We start from the raw sequence: 15,311 nt of genomic DNA, 5'->3' as shown, positions 1-15,311 counted from the left end.
GTTTATTATACTTAAAAAAACATTTTTTTCTCAATGAAATTTTTTCATTTAAGTTCTAGAACTCTCGGAATGGGATCCAGGATCCAAAACTTTTCAGAAATCCTGGAATCCCGGACTGCAAGCACCTCAGAGTAAAAATGTTGTAGACAGCGGCTCCAATGTTTAATTGAGCTAATTCTAAATGATTTGGAAAGTAGACTCACATGCCTTTATTTTGGTTCAAGATTCATTCAAATCCAAGTTATGAACATAGAGATGCACTCATTTTACCGAGAGGTATTCTTAAGCTCAAGGAATTTTGGACAGAAATTCGGCCGAGGAAAAAAATGCAAAAGAATTAGGTGTAACGAAATTTTTTATTGAGTTGTTAAGTCTTATTAATGTGTTTTATTAACAAGGTAATAATATAGCACAAAAGAAAATAACAACAAACATAAAACAAGCAAGTAAATAAATAATGCACGCAAGACAATATTACTACTTCATAAAATTACCCGAAATTCTCAAACTTCTCAAAACATGATTTTGATTATGCAAAAATTAAAAAACTTTTAGAACTGATTCTAATGTATTTTAATAGCATCCCAATAGTGTAGAAAATCAACATGCATTTTTATTTAAAGGCCCGAGAAATAAATTAAAAAAATCTAAAAAACAATTCTACCAAATTCATTACCCAAGTAAAATTAAGAAAACAATTTTCATACTCGTAGTTCAAATTACATGCACATGTTAAAACTTTGACCATACCTTTGATACCATTTGTTTGAATAGATCTAGGATTAAGAATAATTTATCGGTTCTAGTAAGCGGCGGAATATAAAAAAATTCTTTAAAACAAGTAAGACGATTTTACTACCTAGACAAAGTGCATGAACATATAATCTAAAAAAAACTATAATGAGTGGATTGGTTGAATCGCTCGTCTCCCCACTTAGCTTGTCTTCTTCGTGTATTCTTGAATCCGAGCAGCCACGATAGTTTCTACAACTAGAGTCTTCGAGTTTAGAAAGGATTTAGTGTGTGGGCACTATTAAACACAATGACTCAAGAAGTAGTCTTAGAGCCAAAGAGCTAATACAAAACGCTAGGTCTAATGAGGACCTGGGTGCCAAAATAAAAGAGCAAGAAGAAGAGAGGGAGGGAGAGGGGGACGGCCAACTTAGAGAGAGAAGGTCTAACGAAAAACTTGTTTTAAATTGTGAATGTGTTGTGATATTTATAGGAGAAGGGATTGCCTTGAAGAGGCAATTTCCTTTTTTCTATTCCGGTTGAATATCACATATTCATGAGCACAATATTTTTTTTCCATTCCTATAACAATAATACCAAGGCTGGAAATTTGTTTCCCTTTTTCTTCTATTTGGCCATCCAACATCTTATAGCATGTGCTATAAATTTGTTGCCTCTTCTCCTTTTTGGCATCAATGCATAAAATAATTTCCTTCTTTCTTTTGATGGAGGCCACGGAAATATTCATCTAGAACATGCTTCTAGATGTTTCTTTATTTGTTCAAGACAATACAAGAAAAGCCCATGTAGAATTTTCACATAAAATTCCATAAAATGAAATGCAATCCTCAAGGCCCAAATCCAATCTTGGCCGTGTGGATTAATTCACATTGTCATCATATGACAGTGTCCAAAATCTTATTTAGACATTTATACCATCTTATGTCCTTATGGAAAAAATTACCCTTTAGACAATTTTCGTAAAATTCGTCTAGTTTAACACTTGACCTTGTCTTGACTTAGCTACTAGTTTAACAAATCCTACTCTAATGACTTGTGGTAGTGACCTCATGAATCCAAATGAACAAAGCTTGAGCTAGCATACTTGGACACAAAAGTTCACAAACCTTTTCCAAGTTCTAGGTTACTGTCAACAGACTCCACTAACGAGTTGACACGGAAACCCTCTCAGTTCAAATGAATATATTTTCTACTCAAAACTCGACTTAATTGTGATGAGTGGATCCATTTAATAATATCTATGTTTACCCTTCATGAATATCATCAACTAGATGGGATTTATAAAATTACCATTCTACCCTTCTAGTTGGTATTTCCTCAACTCCTTTGTGACTTGTGAATAAGTTAGAAACAATATATTGACGATGAGCTAACTAGTCACATTGATTCATCCAAAAGAGTCATGACTCAATTTGGACACTGGCCAGTTTGTTTATTCACGTTCCAAGGAACAAAGCATGAGGTGATATACATTGCATTTCAGCAATCTTGTATATGAATTCTATATCTATGAGATCTTCACAAAATTGATCATGACATCTTCATAACTTACTACTTCATCAATAGGTCTTGTCTATATCACATAGTGAATCTAGAACTCTGACTTTCTCAAACGAGAGTATGTAAGTGTTGGAATTGATCTAGGGTTAAGAAAAGATTTAACGCTCCGAGAAAGCGGCGAAAAATAAAAATTTTCTTTTAAACTAGTAAAACGATTTTACTAACCTAGATAAAGAGCAAGCACATGTTTATATTTAAATTAAAACTATTAAAGAGCATTACTCGTTTACTAACCTTTGTGAAGATTGAACGTTGAGAAGCCTTAGGAAGGTTGAAACGTTCGTCTCCCCACGCAGCTCGTCCTTTTTCGTTCTTCGGGAACTCGAGTAACCGCGAAAGTTTCTATCACATAAATCACTCGAGGTAAGAAGGAATTAGTGTGTGGGCAATTTTAAACACGACTACTCAAGAAAAATTCTAAAAGTCGAAGAGCTAAAACACTAGGTCAAATGTGGACCTAGGTGCCAAAACAAAACGAAAAGAACTAGAGAGAGAGAGGGATTTGGGCGGCCACAATGTCTAGAGAGAGAAGCTCTCAATCTCTAACTTATGTGGGATGAGAAAATGAGAGGAATGAGGGCTCTATTTGTAGGAGAAGGATTACCTTCATTAAGGTAGTTTCCTCTTCTATAGAATATCACATATTCATGAGCAAATAGTGACCAAGCTTTTGATGCCACAGCTTGGTTTCGTCAACCTTGGTCATTAGACAGTTGTTGGACTGAGTGTTTGGAACGGGAGACAACATGTAGCAGTTGTCTCGAGATCTGGTTCCTCACATAAGTTCATCATGTTCCTCATTTACCACCACACACTTATCACGAGTAAAATTGACATGTAAATTCAGATCACAAAGCTGACTAATACTGATAAGATTAGCAGTAAGACCTTCTACCAACAAAGCCTCAGTCAAGCAAGACATACCAGGATAGTTTAGCTGACCTTTACCCACAATTTTGGCTTTCACTCCATCTCCGAAGGTAACGTGACAGTTAGAGTAAGATTTCACGTTGGTCAGGAAGGTATGATCACCTGTCATGTGGCGAGAGCAACCACTATCGAAGTACCAGTCACTACCGGTGGACGCACTCAGAGATGTGTATGCAATATTGGCATGGTAGGACGTGTCTTTTACTATCCATTCCAACTGAGTAGAAGATTGTCGGCGAGGAAGAGTATTTCTGTGAACGAAGTTTTGCTGATGGACATTTCTCCCATATAACCGATAGCAAAAAAGGTCGAATATGGCCCCTTCTACCACAATAATGGCAGACCCAACGAGGTCTGTTGACAAGAGACCTGGTTGGTCCAGAAGGATGTCGCTGATGTAGATCTTAAAACTTGTCATTACCAGATGGTTGAGGCATGTTTCGCGACATCTGGCTAGCATGCTTTTGGGGAACAAAAGTAGTGTGGGATGATGAAGCACCATGAGTATATCCAAGCCCCTTCATGCTCTTTGCAGGTTTACCAATGGTGAGAATTTTTTCAAGGCTGTCTGTGCCGGAGTTCAGCATCTTGACAGATTTAGTCATCTGATCCAGCTCTCCACTTAGCCGACTGACTTCCCTTTTCAGATCCACAATAGTTTCTAGGAGCCTTGCTTTGTCTTCAGTCAGGGTGAGAATAAGAGCACTCTGTTTGTCGAGAATCTGGGACTCCTCAATCCATTTTGTGTGCAAAGTATTATATGCATCATTCATGGCATCGTCAGATAGTTCCTCATCTAGACCATATTTCTGAGAGCATTCACCAATCTCATTAGTAGATTCATGAGTATGGATAGAAGCAGTAAAAGCCACAAAGTTACTTATCTGGTCGGTGTCGCTATCTTCATCTTCTTCATCCGATAGAGTGGCGTTGTACCCCTTTTTCTGTTTCTTGAGGAAGTTGGGACACTCCTTCTGAATATGTCCGAAACCTTCACATTCATGACACTGAATACCTTTCCCTTTTCCGAAGCGTTCACCACTTTTACCATTCCTGTGAGGGTTAATATTCTTCTGGAATCTTTGTTGGAAATTGTCTTTAACATCTTGCGAGACATTTTTCCCATTCATCTGATTGAGTCTCTTCATAACCCTGCTATAATTTTTTTCCAGCATAGCTATAGTATCGTCGATACACTACAAGAAATACCACATTTAGCGACGAAACTATTAGCGACGACTTAATCGTCGCTAATCACCCTTTTAGCGACGATAATAGTGTCGCTGATTTTTTGGTGCCAAAAATATTAAAGGTTGGCGGCAAAGATAATTAGCGACGAATTTATCGTTGCTAATTTGTTTTTGTCGTCGCTAAGTTCGCGGGAAAATAATTAGCGACGATAATATCGTCGCTAATAATGTAGAATTAATTTCGAATTTTAAAGAGGGAAAATCCCTACTATTTAATTAAAACGAAAACATTTAGCGACGATTATCGCGTCGCTAAATAGTTTTTTGTCGTCGCTATAAATTTAGCGACGATTAAATCGTCGCTAAATGATTTCGAATTTTAACGAATTTTAAAGAGGGAAAAATCCCTCCCATTAAATTAAAACGAAATGATTTAACGACGATTAAATCGTCGCTAAATATGTGAAATATACTAATAGCGACGAATAAATCGTCGCTAAATGTCTGCTGATTTAAGTTCATTTAGCGACAACATAAAATCAATTAGCGACGATAAAATCGTCGCTAAATGTCTTTAAATACCAGATCGCGACCCAGTTCCCTCATTCGCTCCCAAAACCTAAAATCGCCATTTCTTTTTCTCTGGTTTCTCCTCTCCGCCGTATGCCCTCCTCCGCCGTGTGCCGTCGACGCAGTCGACGCCGACCTCATCCTCCCCGGTAAGTCTCTCTCTCCTCACTTCTCTCTCTCTCCTCACATCTCTCTCCTAAATTCTCTCTCCTGTCTGCAGCTCCTCCGCCGCTTCGCCGCCGACGCCGTCGCCGCTCCACCGCCGACGCCGTCCTCGTCCTCGTCCGCCCCGGTCCGGCAGCTCTTCCCCGCTTCCCGCGCGGCGTCGTCTGTCACGGTAAGTTTTTTTTATAACTTAATATATATATATATATATATATATATATATATTAGTTATTTATATAATTAATATATTAGTTATTTAAATATATATAACTTTATTTTTATATTAGTTATAAATATAAATGAATTAATTAGTTATAAATGTAAATGAATTAATTAGTTATATTTACATAATTTAGTATAAATATATATATATTTATAGAATTAATTATATATTTGTTATAAATTTTATAAATATTTAAATTAGTTTTGTTTACACAAATATTTAAATTAGTTAAAAATTTTAATATTAGGTATAAATATTTAAATTAGTTATAAATATTTATATTAGGTAAAATTATTTAAAAACATGTAAAAACAATTAGTTAGTTTATGTAAATTAAATGGAATCGTATTTAATTCTTGTTACAAATGATTAAAAATGTGAAATTAATTAGTTGATATGGATTATGAATTTTAATAATCGAACCACTGAGGTTGGATTTATTGTTAGTTTTAGGATGTTTCTATGCAGGTTTTAAAGTTAAAGGCTTGATGCCGGGTTTTTAAGTTTATAGGGGAGGTTCTGCCGAAATTTCGGTAGGATCGTGAAATTATAAAATAAAATCCGAAAACTACTAAATTTTGAAATGTTCAATCTATAGGTAAAATGAGTTATCCAAATAGGAATTGGATAATCGAGGACCAACGTTTAAGCGTTGAGTTTGCGGCTGACATGACAGAGTTCATGGCAATGGCCCGACAACACGTAAACATCGAAGGACGAGTTAAGTATCCATGCAAGAGGTGTAACAACGTGTTGATGCAAAAAATTCCTGATATAGAGAATCATCTCTTTATCAGAGGATTTAAGAGTAATTACACGAGGTGGAACTTTCACGGGGAGGAAGAAGATGACGTAATGCAGTATCAGACGGATTACAGAGGAGGAGGCAAGATGTTTGATGCTGTACACGATATCTTAGATCACAACGACGTAGACGGTGACGATGACAGTATTGACCCGAATGCAGAATACCAGAGTGGACAGTTCGATGACCTTTTCAGCCACCTGAACACAGAATTATGGCCGGGTTCTACGGAGTATTCGTCACTCTCCTTTGTTGTCACGTTGATGCATTTGAAAGTGTTGAACAAGTGGACGAATAAGTCGTTTGATCAGCTACTGAAAGTACTGAAAAAGTCTCATCCGATCGGCAACACGATTCCAGAGTCACATTATGAAGCAAAGACGAAATTGCGTCGATTTGGTATGGGTTACGAGTCGATTCACGTCTGCAAACACGATTGCACGTTGTTTTGGAAGGACAACGCCAATCTAGACGAGTGTCCAGTTTGTAATGAGAGCCGGTGGCTGATGAAAGACGCTCGGGTTGGTCGTCCGAGACAAGATCTCGCCTACGGTCCCAAGGTGGACGAATGCGAACGTGGGGCCGGTGAATGAGGCCGAGATCCGAGCAGCGATTCGAGACAAGTACGACATTCGAGTCAATGGTGATGCAACCGAGAAGAAGAAGGCGATTGTCGATGCGGCAATCATTCGAGACGCGAAGACTCGTCTTCGCGATTGGAGGCATACATTGCGGTCATGGTTCGACATCGACTGCAAGAGCAGCGTAAGGTGGCGCGGTCGATGAGACCGAGGACCGTTAAGCTCGACAACGAATGGGAGACGCTGATACAACGATATACGAGCGATGAGTTTAAGGTAATCAAATCATTTATGTTAAATATGTGTTTATCCTTTTATTAAACGATTTGTTATTTATGTGTACGTTTACTTATATTACAGGCCATACAAGCGAAGAACAAGGCGAGTCGCGCGAAGAAGAAGACGAAGACTCGACAGGGGACGATTGGGTTCTCGACCCACCGCATGAAGAACGTAAGTTTTATGTTTATATGATACATCAAATCATTAAAATTATCTAACACTTGAAGTTTTGTTTACATGCAGAAGAGCGCCGAGACAGGCGCTTTCTAGAGCTTGTTTGCGAACTACAAGCGCCAACATCAATCCGACAAGTCCGAATGGCTGACTCCTGAAGCCTTCGCACGTTATGTAAGTTTACATTTATTTTGTCTTATTTTTCGATTAATATATACTAACTAGTTAATTATATCAGGATCGACGGGTCGATAGGTTCAACACGTTGCGAGCGGAGGCTGAGCAACAAGGAGCGGACGTTGATATTTCCGTCCTAGAGCAGCAGGCGATCCGCGATATTATGGGTTCGCGGACTGATCACTTGACCGGCGTCGGACGTTTGGTGCCACAAGGAGCACGGATGGCGGCTGAAGTCGCCGAAGACTACGGTAGTTCGGAGGCTGGGACGTCGCACCCAGGATATATCTCAAAGGAGGTGTTCACGTCGACCCTCGCCTCGTTCGCCGAGGCAATACAGAGTAACGTGCCCGGCCTCAACCTGAGCTCGTTTATGCCTCAATTTCCGCAGAGTTCGCAGCACGCTACGTCATCCCACAACCAGCAGACTCCGACGGCCGGCGTCCACACTCCGACGGGCGGCCAGCAGAGGACTCCCGACGCTAGCCAGCAAACGACGCCCGACGGACCAAGTCAGTCTACTGATCAGCACATTGTTCCGCCGCAGCTTGCAGAGTCTCAGCGCCAGCCGAAGAGCGTTTCACGTCGAGGAGGGGGAAAACGAACGGCGGGACGACAAAGCAAACGTCGCGACTAGTGTTTTATTAGATATTTTGTGTATAATAGATTATTATTTACATATTTCTCGATAACCGAAAACGTACGTAACCGGATTTTATATATTTGTTGATTTGGATAATATAATTTAGTTTTTATTTGATTTTTCATCTTAGAATTTCATAAACAAAAAACCATAAAAAAAAAAATTAATAATTAACGACGAAAAAAAAATAATAATAATAATAATTAGCGACGACTTTGTCGTCGCTAATTATTAAAACACTGAACGTATTAGCGACAAAAAAGTCGTCGCTAATTATCTGTCACAAAATAAAAAAACTTCTCGTCACAACATTTAGGGACAAAATTATCGCCGCTAATCTCATCGGTAAATATTTAGCGACGAATAAATCGTCGCTAAATATATTTAGGCACGGACATTTAGCGACGATTATCGGGTTATTACCGACGAAAAAAATCGTCGGTAATAGTCGTATTTGTAGTAGTGATATCATTTTCAGAATCCGAGTATACCTGTTCCTTTTGTTCATGAATAGAGCTTCTGAGGGCCATTCCTTTGTGTTTCTTCTCCATCTTGGGCAGAGAGAGCTCAAATGTCATGAGGGATCCCATGAGTTCATCAAACTTTAGAGTTTTTAGGTCATGGACTTCTTCAATAGCCGTGATCTTCATTTTCAATCTTGGGCTTAAAGCCCTCAGAGTTTTCGAACAAGATCTTCATCGGTCATGGGTTTCCCGAGAGAATAGGATTCGTTGGCAAGTTCTCGGATGCGAACATTGAATTCAGCGACTGACTCATCTTCAAGCATAGTGAGGGCTTCAAAGTTAGTCGTGAGATATTTCAGCTTCTGCTCATGGACTTTCGTGGTTCCCTCATAGGCAACGGCAAGAATTTCCCAGGCTTCTTTGGCAGTTGTGCAGGTGTTTATAAGCTTGAAAACATTTTTATCAACTCCGTTAAAAATGGCATTGAGTGCACGAGAGTTACCCAGAGCCGCCTCATCTTTAGTAGGGATCCAGTCCTTTTCAGGTTTTGGACTAGTAGAGGCTCCTTTGTCATCAAGATTAACTGGAGCTTCCCACCCGTGTATCATAGCTTTACAAGTTCTGCTATCAAGGGATTTCATGAAGGCGCTCATGCGGGCTTTCCAGTAACCATACTTGGTTCCATCGAGTACTGGAGGGCGATTGACCGAATCCCCCTCTCTGGAACTATCCATATCTGGTAATCAGAAAAAAAAATAAATCCAGGAAACCACCAAAAGATCTAGGTTCCTGCTCTGATACCAATTGAAATTCTGATTAGTCGCAAAGACAAGATGTCGCACACAATGTGTTGACAATGTGTCCGACAACTTGCTTGAACACAGATTATGGATAAACAACAAACAGTGCAAAAACAAAGTACACACGATATGGTTACCCAGTTCGGTGAAACACACCTACGTCTGGGGGCACTCTGCCAGTGGAAATGATTTCACTATCTTGTAGTCAACAGTACACGCAAGGTTTATATATGATTACAATCATCAAATCAATAAAACCTAGAGACTATTACCACCAGTGAATACCTAGTCAGGGACTCCCACTGAATTTTAGCTCCATCTCAATTCCACCCTTCGAGCAACCGCCTGGCTCGGATGACTTTCAGTCTTCAGCTGTTCGTGAACCTTCAATCACGCGAACACAAAACCCGACTCTCACAGACACTCAATCTTTGTGGAATAGTGTTTGAGAGAATACACCGCGATCAACAAAACACAAAACCTCCCAGTCCGCCGGTCTTGCACGTCTAAGAGCTCTCAGTATTTTATCAAAAGCGTCGAGGCTGCTAAGGGGGAGCGCATGGCTTTTATAGCAACTGCACAATCCTGGAAGAGAATCAAGGGTTTCCTTACCCAGCCTCATACGAATATCTCATAATCAAGTCACCAGCGAGGCAAATATCTCACAATGAAGTCAGCAGCGAGGCAATACCTCATAATCAAGTCACCAGCGAGGCAATATCTCATAATCAAGTCACCAGCGAGGCAAACTGTCAAAACTGGAAACTTGCCTGAAATAAAGTCTGCACACAGGAGGAAAGATGTCACACCAGAAGTAGAAGCATAACGACCGACATCTTTCCAATCAACTTGCACTAAAAAATAAAGCCAACAAATAACGATGCAACAAGGGGGAGTATTGAAGTGAGACAGTCACACATTAATTGTGTGTGTGTGAATGGACATATGTTTATATATCAATTGAGCCTCTCCACTTAATACCAATTGGTTTTAAGATGGAATTTAACAATTACTATCTATTGTCCTCTAAGAATAATTCAGATTTTTACTATAATAATTTTGATCCAAAAGAATTAAATATAAATCAAATTTCCTTGAAAATTGTGATTGTTGACCGAGCACTACTACAAATAAGCCTTTCTTGTGCGGAGGGGCATTAGGTGCGACAAGTCGCACCTAAAAGTCGCACCTAATTGGGCATCAGGTGCGACTTGTCGCACCCAAAGGGCTCCAGAAAAGAAAAAAATTTCGCTGATTTTAAGTGATATTGGGTGCGACTAGTCGCACCCAATAGTTTTGAAAACTTTCACGTGCGACTTGTCGCACCTGAAAGTCTAAAAAAATTCGGCGCTCAACTTCTCCCCCTCATTCTTTTCATTTGTCTGACGTGGAATTAATTTTTAAGTTTTTTTTTACTATCAGGTGCGACTAGTCGCACCTATTTGAGTATCAAGTGCGACATGTCGCACCTGATTACTAGGGTTAGTTTATAAAACACAATTTCCTGGTTCGTCTTCTTCATTTGGTCATAGCCGAAAAAACCCTCCCTCCCTCCGTGAGCCACCACCGCGAGCCACCACCGTGAGCCACCACCATCTCCCTCACTCTCTCTTTTCCGAGCCACCACCGTGAGCCACCACCGTGATCCACCACTGTGAGCCACCACCGCGAGCCACCACCATGAGCCACCACCATGAGCCACCACCGTGAGCCACCACCATCTCCCTCGCTCTCTCTTTCCCGAGCCACCACCGCGAGCCTCCACCACAATCTCTCCGTCACCACCACCTCTGACCACCATCCCTCCGCCACGACCACCTCCGACCACTATCTTCTCAGCCTCGGTATGATTTTTATTTTATTTTATTTTTGTAAATTATGGCCATGATTTCCGAGCTCGAAAGCTCCGCCTTATCCAACGCCTCGCCTTGACCTTTAGTCGTGCCTCGGCAGCCCCGGCCATCATCTCGCAGCCCCGTCCTCTCCGCATCTCCTCAGCCTGGTCGAGCGCCGCGTCGCCTCCGCGTTGCCGCGCCTTGTACCTCGCAGCCCCGTCGGTGAAGGTTAGTGGTTATTTATGTTAATTAAATTAATTGATTAGTTAAAGTAATTAGTTAGTTAAGTTCATAAATTAGGTAAATAAATTTGTTAAGTTGTTATTTATGTAATTAATTCACATGTTTATAAAAATGCTAATAAGTATGTTAATATGTTAGGTTAATAAGTAGTTAATTTAATTAACTTGTTGATTAATTTGTTAATTTAATGAATGAAGTATATTTGTGTTTAATAAGTACATGTATTAATTATTGTAGTTATAATTGTTAATATATATAGTGTTTATAATTAGTTTAGTTAACTAATTAATTTGTAGTGGAAATCAAATTGGTTAATAAGTTGTTAGTTTAGTTAACTAATTAATTTGTAGTTTAATTGTTAACAATTTGTACTTAATAATGAAATTGGTTATGTAACTAATTTTAAATTTTAAATGTTAGTTTAATTAAGATTGAAATTGGTTAATTGTTTAAACTATAGATATTGATAAAATGTTGTGACCGAACCACAGAGGCTCGGTTTAGGACTTAGTTAATTAATATGATAGTTTCTGGATGGATTTTAAATGATTTTAAAGTAGTTTGCAGGTTTTTGGTTTAACAATATTATAGGGGAAACTCTGCCAAAATTTCGGTAGAGTTTTGAACCAATTAGAATCGAAATCCACTAGAAACAGTCCATTTTAAAAAACAATCCATTTTCCAGGATTGTTTCCAGGATTTTGAGGCGCTTTAGTATCTTTCCCACAATTCCTACAATCCATTTAAAAAAAATAAGATACCTTTCACAGTCTCTCTCTCATTCCTTCTAAATTCGCTCTCGGTCAGTTAGTAAGATCGGACTTTCAATGCTAATTAATAATTCTCGTTATCTTTCTTGTTCAGCGAAATCAATGTCTAATCCAAGTAGAGATTGGGTTACCGAGAACGAGAGGTTGAGCTTGCAGTATAAAACAGGGGTTAACGAGTTTATCCGCATTGCAAGCAGACAACCGAACGAAAATGGCCAATATCGTTGTCCTTGCAAGTCTTGCAACAACGTGAGATGGCACGCCATCGGGGTCGTAAGGCATCACCTCCTGGACAATGGGTTTACCCCAGGCTACACAGAATGGTATCATCACGGCGAGCGCCTTGTCCTTACTCATAGTGAAGACCCCATTGGAACTGATCAGAGAGCAGTATGAGGATTGCACGACGCCCTGCATGATATCATGGACCACGAGGATTTCGACGACTTTGCGGATCCGACCCCGAGCGAGGTGCGTGCGGAGGACCAAGTGGAAGACTTATTTGCCGAGTTTGAAGCGGAATTGTACCCTGGATGCAAAGAGTTTTCGTCTTTTTCGTTCTTGGTTTCGTTGATGCACATCAAAGTCACGAACCATTGGACGAACAAGTCATTCACAAAACTCTTACAGCTCTTGAGGAAGTCTCATCCAACCGGTAACCGAATTCTGGAAAAGCACTATGAGGCAAAGGCGAAACTGAAGCGCTTCGGCATGGGGTACGAGATGATCGACGTGTGCACAAACGACTGCGTCTTGTTTCGAAAAGATCTCGAGAAAGCTGAAGTGTGCCCAGTTTGCAACGAGAGCAGATGGAAGCCGACTGGGAAACAGATACCGCAAAAGATATTGCGATATTTTCCCTTGAAAGATCGATTGAAGCGGTTGTACGTCTCTCGACACACGTCGTTTCAGATGCAGTGGCACGAAAGAGATCGCGTCAGAGAAGAAGGCGTTCTACGACATCCTGCGGACGGTACGACGTGGAAGAACCTGGATGAGAGATACCCAGAATTTGCCGAAGAGCCTCGGAACGTGCGGCTTGGATTAGCTTCTCATGGGTTCAACCCGTTTGGAGAAATGAGTCTAGCGTACAGCATGTGGCCTGTGGTACTGACTGCGTACAACTTGCCACCTTGGTTGTGCATGAAGAAAGAGTACCTTATGCTGACGCTTCTGATTCCCGGGCCGAGCTCACCAGGAAAAAACATGGACGTGTTCTTGCAGCCACTAGTTGAAGAGCTGAAAGAATTGTGGGAGACGGGATTCAACGTTCGAGATGGAGCCAACGATGAAGTGTTTCGGTTGCGTGTTGCGCTACTCTGGACGATAAACGACTTTTCGGCTCGATCGTATTTATCGGGATGGAGTGGTCAATGGTATCTCGCTTGCCCCACGTGCAACCTTGACACGCCGTCACTGAAAGTCAGAAATAGAATTGTGTACTACGACCATCGTCGATTTTTGCCCACGCGTCACCGATTGAGGAAAAGTAGCGATCACTACAGAAATCGCCACGAGAGACGCAGTAAACCCAACAAGTTGTCTCCGCAAGACATACTAGCTCAGTTGGCTAGTGTTTCTTGCACGAAAACTGGCAAACGCGCTGGTTCCGTTGGCAGAAAACGAAAGCGAGCCGAGAGTGAGCTTAATTGGGTGAAGAAAAGTATCTTCTACGAGTTGCCTTACTGGTCAGAGTTGGAGTTGAAGCACAACTTGGATCTCATGCACGTAGAGAAGAACGTGTGCGAGAATCTTCTTGGGACCATGCTTAGCTTAGAAAAGAAAAACTATGACACTGAGAAGGCGAGGTTTGATTTAATGGACTTGAAAATCAAAACCAGTTTGCACTTGCAAGAACAAGGGAATGGGTAGTACAAACCGCAAGCAGCGTACACTTTGACCCTTGAGCAGAGGCAGCGGTTTACCGAGTTCCTCAAATCTGTCAAATTTCTAGATGGCCTCGCTCGTAATTTGAAGAAAAACGTGACTGCTGACGGGAAGCTCACAGGTTTGAAGTCGCACGATTGCCACGTGATCTTGCAGAGGTTGTTGGCTGTTGGTATTCGCCCTTTTGTGCCAAAGGCAATACAGGATACGATCTCCGAACTTTGCAACTTTTTCAAGTTGATTAGTTCTAGAACGTTAAGAGTGGAAGATCTCGAAAAAGTGCAAAATTCCATTGTCGAGATACTATGTAAGCTTGAGATGATATTTCCACCTGCTTTTTTCACGATCATGGTTCACGTGGCGATTCATCTACCAGAGGAAGCGTTGTATGGCGGCCCGGTTCATATGCGGTGGATGTACCCTTTTGAGAGATACCTTGGGACGTTAAAACATTTTGTTAAAAATAGAGCTAGGCCTGAAGGCTCTATTGCGGAAGCTTACGTTGTAGAATAAGCTCTAACGTTCGTTGGAAGATATCTGGAGGATAAGAAAAGTGTTAATGAAGTTCCAGTTCGAGAGCTTTCTGTTTTTCGATCCGAGATGTGTGTGCCTTATGGGATGATGAAGCCGATAATATTAGATGATGAGCAGAGAGAGAAGGCGGAGTGGTATATATATACCAATTGTCCTGAAGTAGATCCATATTTGCTGTAAGTTTATCGATCCATGTGTTTCTCTAAGTTATTCCATTGTTAATCTGTTATTTGAGTAAAGTTTCGAACAACAGTGAGCATTTGGAACTCATACGAAGGAATTCTCAAGTGGGCATTGAAGATGCTGAACTCGAAGCAACGCATAGAAAAGAATTCAAAGATTGGTTTGCAAAAAAGGTAAGAATTTCTTTGTTTTGAACCAGATTTATGACATAAAAGTTAGTGGCTCTGCCGTGTCTGAAGAGCTCTATGCATTGTCTGTCGTACTATTCAAATCCATTTGGTATGGTGACAATTACAATACAGGGCGAATAGTGCATGTTGATAAGATTACTGGAGCGACGAGTTCTTATACCGCTAAAGAGTGGTTTACAGATGAGCCGTTCGTACTCACGACTCAGGCGAAACAAGTCTTCTACATCCAAGATCTTGTTAAAGGTGGCGATTGGGAAATTGTTCAGGAATGCAATCATCGAGGGATTTGGGACATTCCCGAAGTTGACCCTACCACATCAGCCTTGGTCCCATTGACAATAGAATTGTCAA

General features: G+C 40.6%; 1 pseudogene; it reads left to right on the top strand.

The window, feature by feature from the left end:
* Positions 1-12,460: 12,460 nt before the first annotated feature.
* LOC149402252 (uncharacterized) lies at positions 12,461-14,565 on the top strand (annotated as a pseudogene).
* The last annotated feature ends 746 nt before the right edge of the window (positions 14,566-15,311 follow it).

This window comes from Urtica dioica, chromosome 3, assembly GCF_054948205.1.
Source record: "Urtica dioica subsp. dioica isolate 48M chromosome 3, U.dioica_male_clone48M_v1_H2, whole genome shotgun sequence".
Lineage (NCBI taxonomy): Eukaryota > Viridiplantae > Streptophyta > Magnoliopsida > Rosales > Urticaceae > Urtica > Urtica dioica.
This window is presented reverse-complemented; position numbering and strand designations above follow the sequence as displayed.